Source organism: Danio aesculapii, chromosome 19, assembly GCF_903798145.1.
Source record: "Danio aesculapii chromosome 19, fDanAes4.1, whole genome shotgun sequence".
NCBI lineage: Eukaryota > Metazoa > Chordata > Actinopteri > Cypriniformes > Danionidae > Danio > Danio aesculapii.
The window spans coordinates 35,720,099-35,739,727 of record NC_079453.1 but is presented as its reverse complement, the minus strand read 5'-3'; the positions used below and the strand labels follow the sequence as shown (position 1 = coordinate 35,739,727).

At 36.0% G+C, this 19,629-nt stretch overlaps 1 protein-coding gene across 1 annotated transcript in view; it reads right to left on the bottom strand.

Moving 5' to 3' along the window:
* The window catches only part of gabbr2 (gamma-aminobutyric acid (GABA) B receptor, 2), a 394,577-nt gene that overhangs the window by 309,082 nt on the left and 65,866 nt on the right, over positions 1 to 19,629 (bottom strand). The window lies entirely within an intron of this gene.

Here is a 19,629-nt window from a genome sequence, read left to right as displayed (position 1 = left end):
TATCCTCAAAGACCACAGTTTCAGGAAAATCTTGAACAGTCTGAGGCGTTACTGAGGAGTAAATTATTAATAAATTTAAATTTTTTTGTTGGTTAAACTATGATATAGCAACTATTTATTTTCCATTATTCTTAGTACACAATGTAACTTGATAATTTTCTTTTTTTAAAGAGTCAGTCTTTAAATAAGAAAATGATCAAAACTCTTTTTTTTTCATTTAAGTGAGATGCTAATGGTCTAATCCGATTCAATAGTTTATGCTAAGCTAAGTTAAACACGTTCACGTCAGATCTGGAGATCAGCTGAATGAATTCAATAATGGTAAAGCTGAACTGTTTAACTCTAGGGGACCTAAAGAGCCCCTATTATGGGTTTTTGAAAGTGTAAAACAGCACTAAGCGAATGAAAACATCCAGCTGAGGTTTAAATCTAAAATTACACGTTGTTTAAAACTATTGATTCTTTAACAAAACAGTCAACTTAGAGTCAAATAAATAAATGGTGTAGGTTCTGATCTTTTGCCTAAACGCGTTGACATCAATACAGTAAATCACCAAATATGAAATGCCGGATACGGTAAAACATGAACGCGCCTTTCACTTCAGACACTAGTGAAGCGCAGGGGATCACGGGACTGATCATGACACAAAGATGACAATCACTGACAGATGGAGATTCAGCTGCAGGGAATAAAGGGTTATATTTAATTTTCACAATAATACCAGAGTATAGCCAACCTAGTGCTGTGTTTGTTCTTGTCATTTTTCAGATTTTTTATACAATAACCTACACTGCAATGCGGGACTCGTCAGCCGTTTGCTATTAAAGAAATGAGCAGCAAAGACTATTATGTATGGGACTTTGTCAGACTTTGACAGGGACTTTGTCAGTAACTGTTCAGTTCACACCAGTTTCTTCTTCCTCCGGATCATAACATGTCAGTGTAATTAAAATTGTTGCCTCATTTTGTGTAGTTTGCATATGTATTTAAATATGTATTTAATTGTGTGTTGTAACTTGTAATCGCTCCGCGCGGCTTGTAATGACTATCTATTATAGACCAGTGCTTGTACTGTATCTCTCAGGTTAAACCTTTATGGGACTATTCACATATTGCATGTAAAACCATATTGAAAATGCAACACATGCTTATTCCTTTCCATTCCTTTTTACCGATTTAAAATGAGTCTATTTCCAAAAACAACTGGAGTTTTCCTTTAATATTACTACTTCCAATGAGGAAAATGGTAACTCTGGAGCATATGCTGGTCAATTTTGTGAGAGGAATTCTCACTGTTATAGTTGGGGTAAAATACTCCTCTCGCTCAAGGCCCAAATACCCACCCATCTGCTCCGGCCCATAATGCTCAGAGTAATGGACGCCATTCATCAACCTGACTGCTCTTGGACACGGAGCAGAGCAAAGGGCGGACGGCTGAGTGACATGGTCATATTAAAGTCTGCTCTGAGACTTACACAATTTGGAAGTCTTGTGACAACAATGTCCTGCCTCTGTCCAACATAAGTCCATTTAATCAGCTGCACAATCAGTCCACGTCTAAACACTAGTTGAACTCATGCTGTCTGTATACTCAGATCTAAAACACGGTAAAACCAAGGATAAACAGTATGGGTTGCTGATCGGTGTTTTCTAATGCACCCCAGCAATAAACATTACCTGAAATCTGAATGAGACTGACCTGGATGTGATGAGATTAAGATACATTTTACAGTAAAATACTGGCAATAAAACGCTATTAAGTAACTTTCTATTGAGCGAGCGGTCATTGCGAGCTCCAAACACAACAAATAAGATTCACAGATACTGTATAGCCTTATGAACACTCTGTATTTCTAAACCCGAAGTAAAAGAGATCAATTTAACCTAATTAATTTTGCTTCACATTTCACACTATTTATAATATTTCTAGTGTTAACAGCTATCCGAAGTATTCTGCTGCCTCACACAGTGCATAACTCTTGGCAAACATTTTATATTCAGATTTTATATTCATTGAATAGGTTCATCTACAAACAACCTGTTTACAAATAGACTTAAATCATAACCTTAACCCTTCCTTTGACTAGGGTTGAATGCGAGGTTTAGAAAAAGACATTATGAACAGGTTCTTTTAGTGAATCATTCAAAAACACATATGAAAATTCATTGAATCAATGAACACACTTTCAAAAGTGCTTATACAATGTCTTCTACACCCTTACGTGGTATGAAATCTGGTGTTAAAGAGCAACTAAATAACAGGACAAATGCTACTAACTTGGCTTAATGTAATTATAACAAGCTGTTCATTTTTCCGACAAGTTATGGTGTCATTTGTCGAAACAACATACACTTAACTGTAATAAGTAATAATTAAACAAGCTTGCTCGTCCTCACTATGAGCAATTGATAATTCAGTTAGTATTTCATTATATCTAATTTGTCATTTTTAGCTCTAAAATAAATGCATAATTTTAATAGATGAAATAACATTTTAGCTGACAATAATGTGCAATAATGTCACAGTAGGTGAAGTACTATCTGTCCATTTAGGTGCTCTATGACACTATGGTTCGTCTCATTTTAAATACTTACTTACTCCCAGGGCTATTTATATTGAAGTTCATACTTAGCCTCACCATATTGGTTGTTAGCCCAATGCTCAACCCCCAACCTGGAGGACCAGGACATACACATATACACTATGGACAATTTAGCTTACCCAATTCACCTACAGCACATGTCTTTGGACAGTGGGGGAAACCGGAGCACCCGGAGGAAACCCACGCGAAAATAGGGAGAACATGCAAACTCCACACAGAAATGCTCCCACTGTGCCACCATGTCACACCTCATCTTATTTTAAATAAATGACTTAAATAAGATTTAAATACAACACGAAATGTAATATTTTACTATTGTAACAGTGTAGTTTTACATCGCCATTATTATAAACATCAATAGTTTGTATGTATACATATAGCAGAACACATATTAAAGAGAAGTGTGTGCTTTTATGTTTCAAATAAATAATGTCACCTTGATGAAGGCAAGATTTGATAAAACAATTGCATTTTTAGGTGCTTTTTAACTTTTCACCTACTTTTCAAATGCTTTTTTGTATATTTTATGATTTCTTTATCCAAAGAGCACTGACTCATTAATTACTCCAGAAGCACTTTTTGTTTGATTTTAGATTTTAAATATATTTATTTTTTCTGTTGGAATTAATTAATCATAATTCAGAATAACAGATACAGTTAATGTCAGAATTATTAGCCATCCTGAATTATTAGCCCCCGTTTATTTTTTTCCCTAATTTCTATTTAACGGAGAGAAGATTTTTTCAACACATTTCTAAACATAATAGTTTTAATAACTCATCTCTAATAACTGATTTCTTTTATCTTTGCCATGAGGACAGTACATTATATTTTACTAGATATTTTTCAAAACACTTCTATACAGCTTAAAGTGACATTTAAAGGCTTAACTAAATTTCCTTGCTCTGTTAAACATCATTTGAGAAATATTTAAAAAAATAAAAAATAAATTCAAAGGGGGCTGTATGTGAATGTAAAAAGGAAACACCAAACTTATTCTGACCTTTACTAATTAAAATAAATAAAAGAGACATTTTAAATAATAGAACATTTTTGTTGACAAATAGGTAAATCCTACAGTAGTGGTTTGAGAATTTACAGGTAGGCAAACTAAAAAATGTTTAAAATGTTTATTAATATAAAATGTTTATCAGGTTTAAAATAACAATTAAAGTAAAGTAAAGTAAAAATTGTATTAAAATGTAAAAAAATGTAATTAAATTAAAGAAATTAAATTAAATTAATTAATAATTGACTAACACTGTCCCGTCTTTTTTCCCCAAAATATTGTTCTGTAAAACTTAATTTTAGCCCCCAAAAAAGCAGAATTTCACCATTAAGATGCAAAAAATAAAATAATACATTTTAATATATAACATTTATAGTAAAATATATTCATTTTGACATCAAAAGTGTTATGAGTTTTGATATTACAGTTTTTTTATTAAATTAAATTAAATTAAATTAAATTAAATTAAATTAAATTAAATTAAATTAAATTAAATTAAATTAAATTAAATTAAATTAAATTAAATTAAATTAAATTTCTCAGTAATTAAGAAAGACTAAATAAAAATTGACTGATACTGTTCTGAACCCCTGAGCTTTTTCCCCAAAATATTCATCTGTAAAACATTATTTTTGCCCAGAAAAAAAAGCTGAATTTCACTATTGAGATATTAAAACAAAATAATTAATTTTAAAATATAACATTTATAATAAAATATAATAATTTGACATCAAAAGTGTTATGAGTATTGATATTACAGTTTTTATTATTAAATTAAACTAAATTAAATTATCAGTAATTAACAGATCTAATTAAAATTGACTGACACGGTCCTCAACCCGGAGCATTTTTTCCCCAAAATATTCACCTGTGATAATGGCATGTGCTCAGAACAGACAAGGAAGAGGAAATGGCTTCTCCTCCACACTGTGTTGTGGAAAGAAGCTCTCCTGGTGGCGTGCCTTCAGTCACAGGGCAGGCAAATGAAGCGCAGCCTGCCGATGCTCTGAAGGAGAATTATGCAGCAGCATTGTGATGCGCAGTGCTGGAGTGCCTGTTCAAATGGAGAGCTTTTGAGTGCTGCAGCCCGGCTCTGATTGTGCGGCACAAAGCCCACACCACGAACACAGATGCATTAACCTGCGTGTTTACAGACAGCCAACAATGACCCTCGGCAATCGCCAACCGGTTAACAAAGGAGCACAGCTTTATCCGCAGACCAGGTGGAAGGCTAATATGAAACGTTAACCAAAACACCAGATCATGTATGAACTGAAAGAATGTTCATTTTAATTAGTGTTATCATAAAGAAAGCATCTATAATTGGAGCCCTCCATACATAAAATACAAAGCCTAATTTGGACATTGTACAAATATCCAATCATTTATGCAGAAAAAATCAATATGCTAGGGTTTTTTACCATAGTAGGTCAAAGAAAGTTAATTGCACCCCCTTGTAGCCTCCAGCTGACAAACTTGCAGGAAAAAGACAGATTTGCCTTTGTGAAGGAAATAATAAGCAAAATCGTTTGACCTCATAAGCACTGTAGGCTGAACTGCAAAGCAAAATGGATAAACGGAAAAGCATTAAACCCTCTTGTGCTGGAAGCATCCACTGAAACAGCAGGGCTTACCCCCTTTTTGATGGTGCATTTAATCAAGGTGACTGTACGTTTTACAGCAAACAAGTGACCATACAAATGCTGCGGCAAGAGCAGGCGGAAAATACTCATTTGAAGAGCTGATGTCAGACACAGCGTTGCCATGACAACGGGGGAACGAGCAGAGAGCCTGGATCTTTAGAGAAATTAGAGGGAAGGTTAGTCCGTTTTAACATTTTACTTCTCTTACTCTGCCAGTCAGATGCTCATTTAGGTCACAGCCTCAAAAGCTTTTCACGATGCTTTCAGATATCTGGTTAATGTCTTTTAAGTTCACTTAAAAAAAAGGTGATCAACAGGGAGTAAGAGCAACTTGACTATCCTATAGGATCGGAATCACAATTATAGGGTTAGTTCACCCAAAAATGAAAATTCTGCTATTAATTACTTGCCCTTATGTCATTCCAAACCACTGAGACCTATACTATACCACTGATTACTGTATTTTAGATGAAATCCGAGAGCTCCCTCATCCTCCATATACAACAACTGTCCATAAAAACAACCAAAAACATTACCAAAACATTCTGTGGTTCAACTGTAATTATAAGAAACTCTAAAACTACTTTTGCGCACCAAAAAACTGACCTGTATCTACTCTTCTGCATCAGGGTGTGCTTTTGACTAAGGTAAGTACTAGTCGATAATTGCCATTTGAGCAATTTGCATCCTCTTCTCATGTAAATCCATCAGGGGCCACAATATGCATTTCAGCTGACCAGCTTGCTGTTGACCGACCGACTGACCCACCCACCCCCTTCCCTAAACCCAACTGATAATGTTTTCAAAAGCAATACAGAAAAGAGAAAGAAAAAAAAGCCCGCGGCCACAGGATTTTCCCACATTTTAAATTTCACCATGTTTTCAGCCTGTTATTTATTTGTTTATTTATTATTTGCTTTTGTTTTACCTGGTTTCTGGAACTGTTCTTCGTCGGACTCAAACCAACTCTGCTTTGCATCCCAAGTCTATCAATGTATGTGACGAGCCACTTGGTAAACTTTTAATACTGGAAAAGCTCTTAAAAGGGAGGTAATCGGTCAACGGAAGTTGACGATGCCGTCATACCGCCCCATAGCCTTCGTTTTGCAGACAAAATGCAGCCAGATGTTCCTCTGGATCAAAGATAAAATAAATCAGCTATTATCAGTTATTAAAACTATTATGTTTAGAAATGTGATGAAAAAAATCTTCTCTCCGTTAAACAGAAATTAGGGGAAAAAATAAACAAGTGGGCTAATAATTCAGGGGGGCTAATAAATCTGGATTCAACTGTATGAATTTGAAGTGCCAAGATGGACTTTTAAACAAATTCAGGTTAGGCCTCAAAAAACAACACATAAGACACATAAGAGTAAAGCAACACTAAAACAGTTTCATGCAGCGAGAAGATGTGTTCTGTTTCCTCCCTCCTGGAATGAACAAACTTTGCGAGTTTAAAAAAAGAATCAGCATGAAAATAGAAACACCTCATTATACAAGACCTTCCATGCGGTCCGGGTCAGCTGTTAAGACAGTGAGACGAAAGAGAAATGATAAGTTAGAAATCTTCACAGAAACATCCTCTGGAGCCAAAATGGCCGACCGCTATCTGAATTGCTAACTCAATCCCCTTGTTTCAGAAGCACATCAAGAAGCATGCGTGGAAATAAAACAACCTAAGTAGGTCACGTAACTCCCTTCTGTATTTCATCAAACATGTATCAGTCAACAGCACACATATGCTTGACTTTTTGATGGCTTAATTGTTCATGTGCTGTTTTTTCTCGCGTAGCCACACAAACACACAAAATATACAGATCAAAGTGACACATGCATTGTTGATACACTTTACTTGAAGTGCTTAACAACACACCTTTATAATCATGACATGACACATGTACTGAATATGAATGATATTCTATGCATGCTTACGACAACTGTCATTAAGTGTCATTTGCTTAGTTATGTCATTTTAAATGCAAAGATGTCATTGAGATGTCTTTGCTTTGACAACTTGACAGAAACAAATACATCACAACCTGACTTTGTCTTTGTCATGATGACTTGACATTACCGGGACAGCATGTCATAAATCTGTCATAAACATGACTGTCATGAAGCCATTATATTTGTGTCATGATTTTTTTCTCATTATAATTTCTCAGTGTTACTACTCTTTGAAATTTAGTCATTAATGACAACAAGGTACAAACTCAATTTATAGTTGTATAAAATTAATATTATACACTCACTGGCCACTTTATTAGGTACACCTTACTTGTACCGAGTTGGACCCCTTTTGTCTAAAGAACTGCCTTAATCCTTCATGGCATAGATTCCACAAGGTGAGATTTTAGTGCATATTGACATAAGAGCATCACGCAGTTGTTGCAGATTTGTCGGCTGCACATTCATGATGCGAATCTCCCGTTTCACCACATCCCAAAGGTGCTCTATTGGATTGAGATCTGGAGACTGTGAAGGCCATTTGAGTACAGTGAACAGAAGCCCACAGAACTGCCGCTCACCAGATATTTTCTCTTTTTCGAACCATGTAAACCCTAGAGATGGTGATGTGTGAAAATTCCAGTATATGAGCAATTTCTGAAATACTCACACCAGCCTGTCTGGCACCAACAACCATGCCACGTTCAAAGTCACTTAAATCTCTTCCCCATTCTGATGCTCGGATTGAATTGCAGCAGATCGTCTTGACCATGTCTACATGCCTAAATGCATTGAGTTTGCAACTATGTGATTGGATGATTAGAAATTTGCATTACTGAGCAGTTGGACAGGTGACCTAACAAAGTGTCGCTGAGTCTATATTAGTATTTACATATTAATTACACTGTTATGAAACTCATGACACAATTATAATAGCTTCATGACAATCATGTTTATGACAGTTATGACAAGTCATGACAGAGGCATGTCAAACTCAAAATGCCATAAGCATGCATAAAATCACAATCATATTCATTATAATGATTATAAAGGTTTTTATCACAGTCTTATGAACACCCCCTTTGAGTAAAGTGTTACGAAACAGTTTAACTCGAATGCAAAATTAACAATGGACAACAATCCTGACATATTCAAGTGTTTCCACCACCTTCCCAGGGTCACCTTCCAAATTATAGTAATATACACTCCAAACGCTGATTTCTCAAGCATGCTGTATATAACAGCTACAACTGCTGACTCTCCAATTTCAGATTAATATTTGACGAAGTAAGTCTTGATTACAGCTGAAGCCAAACCAGGGCCTTGTATACACCGGAGCAGGTCCGATTTCATCATGTTATCCTACCCAGAATCCTCTCATCTCACTGAAGAAATTTCAGAGAACCACTTCCTCATTTCCTGCTTTACCGATCTCTTCTAGAGTAAAGCAAAACTAAACGCAGACTTTTGTATGCTGCTTTTGTATACTTGTGAGAAGCTCAGAGGTCACATGAAGACAACGCCATTGGTTTATGGACAGCAGGCTTTGAAAAGCTTGGAAACTGACCACTCGGTGTTAGTTAGTCCCGCTGCCCAGTGAGGGATCAGGGATTTAATCAGCGGGTCCTGACGGCATATGGTGTCATGATATGATGCCACACAACATATTACTGTCGGATTACATCGCTGTCGGATGCAGTCTGTGTCAACTCAGATTTGAATTTATTCTGTCACATATCAGTAGATTTGGACTAAATACACTGGGAAAGATACAACTCTGTTGGCATTGCCAATTCAGCTGGTTACTTCTGAAAGATTAACAAAGCTGGAGGATAATTTCAGGTGCTAAAACTTTGAAAAATGTTCATGCTGTTCAGGTGGCAAAACTGTTCTCCAAAAAATATATATATTTGAAAAATCTATATGAATTTTGCAGTTTATCCCAAGCAGGGAAATTACAGTTAACAAATACTACATAAATACTTGAAATGAATCTTTTAAAAAGATATGTAATTTTGACTAGTGTCCATTACCAAGACAACATTGTAATTTTCAGCAATTATCGAAACATATAAATCTTTAAAATAAATTATTTTTGCACTTTACCAAGCAAGGTTATTATAGTTTACTAATTCTGTAAAATATATATTAATTGAAATGTAATCAACTTAAACAACATACAGGTACGTAAAGTAAAATGATCAATAAAAATATTTAGACTTGTTGCCTTGACAACACTTCTCATTTGCATTTAGTTTAACTTTCATATGCCACAATAACACACACACACATTATATATATTATATATATAATGTATATATATATATATATATATATATATATATATATATATATATATATATATATATATATATATATATATATATATAATGTATTTATATATATAATGTATTTATATATATATATATATATATATATATATATATATATATTTTTTTTTTTTTTCAAATTACAACAATGAAGTAAAATGTTCAGTAAAAATATTTCAACTAGTTGCACTTTTCGTTTACATTTAGTTTAACTTTGATATGCTGCAATAGCTGAAAATAATGTACAATTTCATAAAATCTACATATTAAAAATGGACATAAAAAATTTATTTAAAAATGTAAAATTTTAAATTAAAAATTAAAAGTGAAACAACAAAATGTAGTTACTAAAACCTAATATATAGAAAAGGTACAGTAAATAAAATAAAAATAATTTGTTGAAGCCATTCGACAGCTTTGTGTAAGAAATGGGCTGGTTTGTTTTTTTGTTTTTCTTTGTTCTTATAATCTAGTTCTCTGTCATGCCAGCTCTCAAATCTCCTTCACACATTCTGTAGCTTTTACACGTACAAGAACACCAGGTCCATGTGTATTTTTTAATAACATGAGGGTGAATAAATGTGTTTAAAATAATGTTTGTGTGAACCATCTCTTTAAATGATTCCAGCCTAAACTGATAATATATTAGGCGTGTTGCCAGTTGCAATTCAAGACACCTTCAGACTGCAGGCAATGCCTAACTTCTCAGCCTTGAGTGCTTGTGACCACTGGGAGTCTCAAATTTGTCCTTCCAGGATGTCAAGACTGAATTTTCATCATTTGGAGCAACACAGAGAGGATAGTAGCTTCAGCTTGAAGCAAAAACACCTTTAAACCCAAACAGATAACAACATAATCTACTAAACTGTAGGATGCAGTCAGGTTTGGAGAAACTACAACTACATCTGTCGAGATGACATCATTAAACACTAACTTTGATCATAACAAACATTCATTTTATTAAAATCTTGACTAAATCTGTACCAAAATATCTCTATAATTTCTACCACAATAATCCTGTCAGCTCTCATGCTTGCGGTTGCCAGATGTCAAGAGTGTAATCCCCTGTCACAAGATTTTCTCAAAATAAGACACATTTCTGCCCTCTGCTTTAATTTATCTTCACAACCTGGCAACCATGAGCGAGCACTCTCTCTGGACTAGGAAAAAAAAAAACACTAAAAAACTAAAAAGAACGTCTGACACAGACCTAAGACCTAAAACCAAACAATAATAAACATATCTGACTAAATGAACACATTAAAACTATGAACAAATCCTTGAAAAAAAAACTGTAGCACATTGTGATTGTGATCACATATGGCTAACAGTTAAGTAAACCCCCAAAAGAAATGATGTAAAGGGCAAATGTGATCCCACAACTGCTAAACTGACAGGCTGAGGGGGAAGAAAAACAAAGTCAGTCTTTCTTTGAACACACGCAAGCTCTACACACATTACGCTGTATCTACAAATCAGTGCCTTGCTGGATTACATAATCACTCTTTTATGCTGTACGTGAAGGTGATCTAACTAGAGTACCATGATGACAAGAGAACAGAGCCCGGAGGATCTGTTAATAATAATCAGCTATGGCAACTTTAGAAGGTATATAGACTGGGATATACCAGGAAAAATGCTCTCAGTCTTCCTGCAATAATAACATAAATGTACTGTACTATACACTCAAAACAATGATGTTCCAACTACTTATTTAAAATGAGCTGAATCAACACAATTCTTGAGTTTTTTGGGGACAACTTATTTGTTTTATGTTCAATCCACTTAAATTTGTTAACTTAATCGATTTGTGTTGGGACAACATGCATGAATTATGTGGAACCCTGCATTTTTTACGGTGCAGTAGCATAAGTAATATAGTTCTAATAATAATAATTCCTTACATTTATATAGTGCTTTTCTGGACATTCAAAGCGCTTTGCACATTGGGGGGAATCTCCTCATCCACCACCAGTGTGCAGCATCCACCTGGATGCAGCCTTATTACGCCAGACCGCACACCAGCTGATTGATGGAGTGATGAAGCCAATTATGGTATGGGGATGGTTAGGAGGCAGATTTACCCCCCTAGAAATTTTAACAAACGTCTCATCCGAAAGACTGAGCAGTGTAGAGTCCCTGTCACTATACTGGGGCATTAGGACCCACACAGACCACAGGTTGGGCGCCCCATGCTGCTCTCACTGACACCACTTCTGGCAGCAACCTAGCTTTCCCATGTGGTCTCCCATCCAGATACTGACCAGGCGCAGCCCTGCTTAACTTCAGTGGGCGACCATGTGAGAGTTGCAGAGAGCTAGCAGCTGGCTGCAAATGTATAGTTCTGCAAAAGTATTAGACTGTTACAAATAAAAAATAAATTAACTGACTTACTTTTACTCCAAATTCACTTAATAATATCAGTCGTGTTCCTTTTTTGACCAGATGTGGTTTCATATCACAAAATGAGATATAAATCATAATATTTTATGCACTCAAACAAATATTTTTGTTGCTGGTTCAAACTAATATATTTAAAATAAGCTGAATTAACACTATTATTTTTTGGCGGGACAATTTAATGGTTTTATGTTAAATCTACTTAAATTTGTAAAAACAAAGTTAACTTAGGGTGCTTTCACATCTGTGGTTCGGTTCAGTTGATCCGGACCAAGGGCAACAAATGATACATTGTAGCATTTTTCTGCCGTTTTTGAGTCCTTATCCCACCACACTGATTCCTTCTTCCAAACCAGTTTAAAAGAACCAAAATGCAGTCATGTGACAAAATCCACATCACTCAATGGCCAGATGTTATTGAATGTATTTCCTAAACTGCTTTTCAATTGATCCGAATTATTTAATTTCGAATGGAAATCCCGCAGGTAAACAAACCGGCAGACAAAATGTCACTTTTTACTATGGAGGTACGACTGCGCTGGCTGACTGTTTGCCTGGTCATCGTTTACTATATAATTTGTTTAAATCACTTTAGACAAACTATACATTTCGAGAATGACGCGAACAATGTTTTAATGCAAATGGCGAAGGTGCATTGCAAACCACTTCAGGAGGAGGCGTGAATTAATTTAGCGAATCTGCGACATGGTCATCTTCTGGAAATATTACTAAGATCCATCAGGTAATGTCTGTCTCTCTGTCTGTCTCTCTCTCTCTCTCTCTCTCTCTCTCTCTGTGTGTTTAAAATTGTTGGTAAAGCGCTGTCAACAAATGTTTTTCTTCCACACCCCATAAGGTGGGACAGCGCATTGGCAGCTGGATTAGTCCGAAAAGGTGCAGTGTGGTTTTTTTGTGGTTGGGTCTGTTTTAGTTCAGATCATGTTCTCACCAAAAATGAACCGCTCCAGGGTTCGTTTGAAAGCGCACCAAGACCACCTATTCAAGGAGGTCTTGGTATGCTTTTTTTGGTCCGCTTTTGGGGCGCACTCGAGTGTGATTGCTACATTCATACCTGCCCAAACGAACTGCACAAAGAGGGAAAACGAACTAGTGTTATTCAACCAAACTAAATAAGGCAGCTGTGAAAACACCTTTAATTTGTGTCTGGACAATATGAAGGAATCATGTGAAACCCAACATTTTTTACAGTGTGGTATAGTAATGTGAAAAAGGCTATGTCAATTAGTATCATAAAGCATTAAAATATTCTTTATTCTTCAAAAAATTACCAGAATGGCTTTGAAGAACACCGATAAACCATGTCTTGTCATAATTTTCTTTTTATTGTCTTCAAGTTTGATTATTTGAAGCATTTCTATCTTCTTTTTACTCTACAATGATAGCATATGTTGAGTTTGTGCACAAGGGGGCCCAGTAGCTTCCTGTATGAATGAAACAGGCAACTTTATTAGGTACACTTTACTAGTACCGAGATGCCCTTTTGTCTTTAGAACTTATTCCTTTGTGGCATAGGTTCAACAGGGTACTGAAAATATTTCTCTGGCATCTTCAAGGCATGTGCACTCACAGAACTGCTGCTCACTGTATATTTTCTCTTTTTCTGACCATTCTCTGTAAACCCTAGAGATAGTTGTGTGTGAAAATCTTAGTAGATCAGTCATTTCTGAAATACTCAGACCAGCCCGTTTGGCACCAACAACCATGCCACGTTCAAAGTCACTTATATCACCTTTCTTTCCCATTCTGATGCTCGGTTTGAGTTGCAGCATATCGTCTTGACCATGTCTACATGCTTAAATGCATTGAGCTGCTGCCATGTGATTGGCTGATTGAATGAAATTTGCGTCAATGAGCAATTGGACAGGTGTACCTAATAAAGTGGCCGGGGAGTGTATACATATTGCAGTCATGATTTTCAAAATTATTACAGCACTCTATTAGCGTTATGTAGTATCATTTATAGAGCCTCCCCAAGTAGTCAGGTAGAGCACGTGGACCTGGAATCTGCATCGTGTGATGTCAGAACAAGTGGATTTGAAATAAAGGTGAACTAAATTAAATTGAGTTACAAAAAATAAATAGATACATGCATTAAAAAAGCATTAAAGATCATACTTTTCTCTAAAGATACAGGGCTTGGTTGTCTCTTAGCATATACAGTACATATTATTATTTATGGTCACATTTATGGTAAAAATTTCATACTCCATATCACCCATCCTTACTAGTGAGCAGAAAGTTTCTTGTGTGTGGTCAGTGCTGGTCATTGGTGAGCACAGGCAGGACAAATCAGCAGGACAGAGACGTTGCATCTCCTCTGACTAAACCCACTGGCCATTCAACACACACACACACACCACACACACACATAAAACAGTGACGTACACTTACACTCGAGCTCTCCCCCTCTTCTGACACAACCTACACACTACAGGAGTACTGAAATAGCACGATGAGCCTCCACACTTTGAGTCCAAACAAGCTCAGGTTTTTTTTCTTTTTGCGCAGCTCTGCAGCCCAGAGGGAAGATGTGCAGATGTATAATTCACACAGTTTGCAGTTGGATTAAGTAGATGGGATATAAAATGCACAAGCCGACATCTGAAATGTCCTCTTTGCAGCAAGAAGTATACAGCACTCAAGACAGTCTGAAAAAAATAGCTTTATTTATTTTAAGTCCTCTTAACTACTTACATTAAACAATATAAAGCATTTAATAAGGTACTATTTACATGCTGTTTATAATATTATATAACACAGGGGTACAGAAAAGCTTAGAGACAGGTTTAGTGGTATGGGTAAATTTAGTTACAGTATTTATTGGATAGTGTAATTACAGATGTAACTACAGATTAAGTATAGATGTTTAGTAAATGCATGTAATTTTCGTTGTTGTTTTTAATTTGTTTAAATATACCTGTTAGACTTTGCCGCAATTTTCAGTTATTTTCTGCAAAAGCACCCAGTAAAATACCACATACTGTACATCCTCTACAGTTCACTACTGTAATATGCACTGCATTGTGGGTCATTTCAAAACTTTTACAGTAACTTACTGACTGACATATTAGGAATTTGCAGTATTCTACTGTAATCAAAGAAATCAAGTACTGCTACTGTAGCTGAAGGCAAAAATGAGACAATGAAAAAATTTGCCACTTGTTTGGAATTTATTAAATTATTAAAATGGTAAATATAAAAATAAAGGTTTTGTTCTGCTAGTGTAAAATGTAAATAAATTGCAGTAAAAATACTGTAAAATTTAAAAGGAGATTTGACCATAAAAAGAAGTTGTATGGCTATTGAATTGTAAAATGAAAATGCGATAGGGCCCTGGTACTGTAAAACACATTTACAGATAAGTTACTGTAATGGTAAGTTACCGCGAAAATACAATAAAATGTCTAACAGTGAAATAAAACGTAGCCTAAAACCTAAAATGGGAGCTGTCACTGGGGCAGAATCTTTTTAAAAGGTACAGATTTGTACCTAAAGAGTCCACAGTGGTACCTCAAATGTACATATTAGTACCCACATGTATCTAAAACATTTGGACCTTTGGACCCAAGTACAAATATAGTTGAAATCATAATTACTAAACCCCCTTTGATTATTTTTTTCATTTTTAAATATTTCCTAAATGATGTTTAACACAGCAAGAACTTTTCACAGTATGTCTGATAATACTTTTTCTTCTGGAGAAAGTCTTTTTGTTTGTTTGTTTGTTTGTTTATTTGTTTGCTTGTTTTATTTCAACTACAGTAGAATAAAAAGATCTTCTTCTTTTGAATTCAACAGAAAAAGCAAACCCATAAACACATGGAACCACTTTTAGTGAAGTTTATTTATAAACTAATTTCGAGAGGATCCTGTGCCATTATTCAATTTATGATTCACCAGTCAGACAATTCCTAAGCCACTATAAATACCCTAAGTTCCATATCAATGCCATCTTTATTTTGAAGAATCCCCACCTTCCATCCCTACTCCTCCTCCATTCCTAGACGGTGGCCCAGTGGTTAGCATTGTTGCCTCACAGCAAGAACGTCACTGGTTGTAATCCTTACCAAGCCAGCTGACGTTTCTGTGTGGAGTTTACATGTTCTCCCCATGCTCACGTGGGTTTCCCCCGGGTTCCCCAGTTTCCTCCCACCATCCAAAAACATGCAACTGTTAATTGTTAATTGACTAATCCAAATCGGCACCATAGACATGCACGTAGTAAGTAGTTATCTCTTAAGAGCAATCACTATCTGTTCATTAGCTACTACAGCAGGGGAGTTTTCGAGATCTACCTGAACTCCCCTCTCGCCTTGCAAACGGGAGAGAGCCCCGGGCTCGAGGATCTTATGAGCTCAGGGCTCCCTCCCAGGACAGCATGCCAAACAAGCTTTATAATCAATCATCAGCTAAGTGTGAACTTTTGAAGGGTGAGTAAATGGTGAGTAACTTTTCGTTTTTGGGTGAGCTATCCCTTTAATGAAGTAAAGAACAGCATAAGATGTCAGGCCATATAAAACAGCTGTGCTTTCCCATAATTGATGCTTTTAATCATGAATGAAAGAAATCATATTTTATATATACTGTTTTATATTTTCAGCCATGCAAGCTCAACCCATGTGTCTAAGCCGGCTTGCTCTTTGCACAGAGTCTCCTCGTCTTGACAGTTTGAGCATTAGAGAGGCGTATGCTGGGTTAGACAGGTGAAGCCTGCTGTGCACACAACCAGTGCAGTGCAGATTGAGAACATTTTAAAACGAAGAGGAAAAAAAACCTCTCCTCATTTAACCTCACTTCAGCATGCTTCGCAAACCGCAACGGCTTCCCCCTGAGCAAAACGGCATAAGGAGGCCCAGAAAGGACCATGAATACACCTGAAACACTCAGCTTTCAGTGAGCATTTGCTAGAAATTTAAATTAATACCATGACAGGCCAAGAAATTAGTTTTTAAAACAAAGAAAAGAGCGGAAGAGAGAGAGGGAGAAAAAGTGGTGCTGCAGAAAGTGTCTGCCCTTTAGATGAATATTTGCAGTGACAGTATGGGAACAGGATCTTGTGCCTCTTTCATCATTCTGTACTCAGTCTCACAATTTCTTTTTTACACTCCATACCACATTTTTTTCGTCTTCTCCCTCCATTCACTCTCTCTTCTGGCCTTCTGTCTCCCCCGGGGGTCCGGTGAGGATATTCCTTATATTTGATTTCTCTTTCTGCACTGTTCTGAAATACACCTACACTGCAAAGCACAAGTGCGCTTGACTTCAGGATTTTAATAGACTACATACAGAACATACAATGCATGAGAGATTTGTATGCATGCCTGAATCCAAACGCATATGAACTTAGCCTTATAGAGCATGTACCTGCCAACACTGCCGTTTTTCCTGCTATTCTCCTTCTATTTCACACCCATCTTCCGCCATTATCCCATTTTGTTATTTCTACCGGGAAATTCCCATCATCTGTATTTGTATCTAGTTACAAAAAAATCACTTTTTGTCCACATTATAAAAAATGCTGGCTTACACACAATTCCTTCATGTTTTCCCAACACAAATCAATTCAAACTTACTTGTTTTAACAAATTTAAGTGCATAAAACAGTTAAGTTGTCCCCAAAAAAACAACCCAGGCTCATTCTAAGTACGTACCCCTATATACATTTCTGGAGAGCGGCAAATATGTCCCAGGAAATTTTTGTTTGCAGTTTTTGTTTTCATGAATCTGTCAAAGGCCGCTGTTGACTGACTGAACGACTGACTGACCCAACCATGTTTTCAAAAGCAATCCAGAAAAATAAAAGCCCTCGTCATATCGCCATAACGTCATATCGCCCCATAGCGTTAGTTTTAAAGACAAAATGCAGCCATACTTCTGGCTCCATAATTCGCAATCTCCAGAAATGTATATAGGGCTCCGTTTCCAGAATGAGCCTATGTTGCCAGAGAAAGCTCAAGAATTGTGCTGCTTCAACTCACTGGAAATAAGCAGAGTAAAAAAGCCTCAAAGATCATTTTTTGAGTGCATGTTTGTTGCCAGATATTGTATGAAGCTCATCACCTCACACTATTGACGAAATATTAAAATCTCGAAGCATTTTTTACCCCAATCTGGCAACATACAGTATGTTACAAGTCAGTTGCGTTGTTGATTTCTGCGCAGGTGGTAGATGCGAGATTTAAAATACTTTAAACTTTAAAATACTGTATGTTAACAAACATACAGACTGATAAAAGCATAGTTTAAAAATAATAATAAGTTAATAAACTTACAATTTAAAAGCAGAAAGAAATTAGCAGTTGAGAAAGCATCTGATCATAGTGATATTGACATGTCTGCACAAGCTATGCAATTCACCTGCATATATATGAATATTGAAGATAAATTGAAACAGGACTTCTTATCAATTAAAAAACTTATTATTAATTATAAAGCAGCAATGCAGTTATAAAGTATAAATATGATATTTGTTGTTTTTTTTCACATTCACTCATATATGAGAAGCTGCTGGTCAGATACAATATATGACTCAGGATGTTTTGACAAATGTTTTAATTGAGATTTACACATCACATAAAAACTGTATAAATGACTATTTCAAGAGCTGGAATCTGAGGTTTCAAAAATTAATGCAGAAAAAATTGGCTTTAAAGTTGAACATATTACGTGCTTAGCAATGCATATTACTGATTTTTAAAAATGAGTTTTGATATATTTACAGTAGGTAATTTTCAAAATACTCACATGAGACATGATCTGTACTAAATATTCTTATGATGTTTAGCATAAAAGAAAAATCTTTAATTTCGACCCATACAATGTATTTTTGGTTATTGTAATAACAATAATAATTCCTTACATTTATATAGCACTTTTCTGGACACCTAAAATACTTTACACATTAGGGGGAATCTCCTCATCCACCACCAGTCTGTAGCATCCACCTGGATGACGCGACAGAAGCCATATTGCGCCAGACCACACACTACACACCAGCTGATTGGTGGAGAGCATACAGAGTGATGAAGCCAATTATTATATGGGGATGGTTAGGAGGCCATGATGGACAGAGGCCAGTTGGCAAATTTGGCCAGGATTTAGCCATAGGTTAAACCCCTACTATTTTTCAAAGAACATCCTGGCATTTTTAACGACCACAGAGAGTCAGGACCTCGGTTTAACGTCTCATGCGAAAGACAGCACTCACTGAGCAGTATAGAGTCCCCATCATTATACTGGAGCATTAGGACCCACACAGACAGTAGGTTAAGCACCCCCTTCTGGTCATACTAACACCATTTCCGGCAACAACCTAGCTTTCCCGTGTGGTACCTAGCTTTCCCATTCATGTACTGACTGGGAGCAGCCCTGCTTAGCTTTAATGTGATTGTAAGATATTTTGGTAACAATTTAGTTAAGTTCACAGATATTAACAAACCATTAACTAAGGTCCCGTTTACACTGCCAGTTAAATGTGACCCAATTCTGATTTTTTGCTCATATGTGACAGACTGGATCTGTTCTATGACCGTGTAAACACAAAAAAAAACGCATACATTCGGATATTCAGAGACCGGTTTCAGGCCTCCTTCATATGTGGAAAAAAAGATATAAATCATATATTTGACAATCATGTAAACAGGCAGATCGGTTTTATTGAAGCATTCCATTTTGT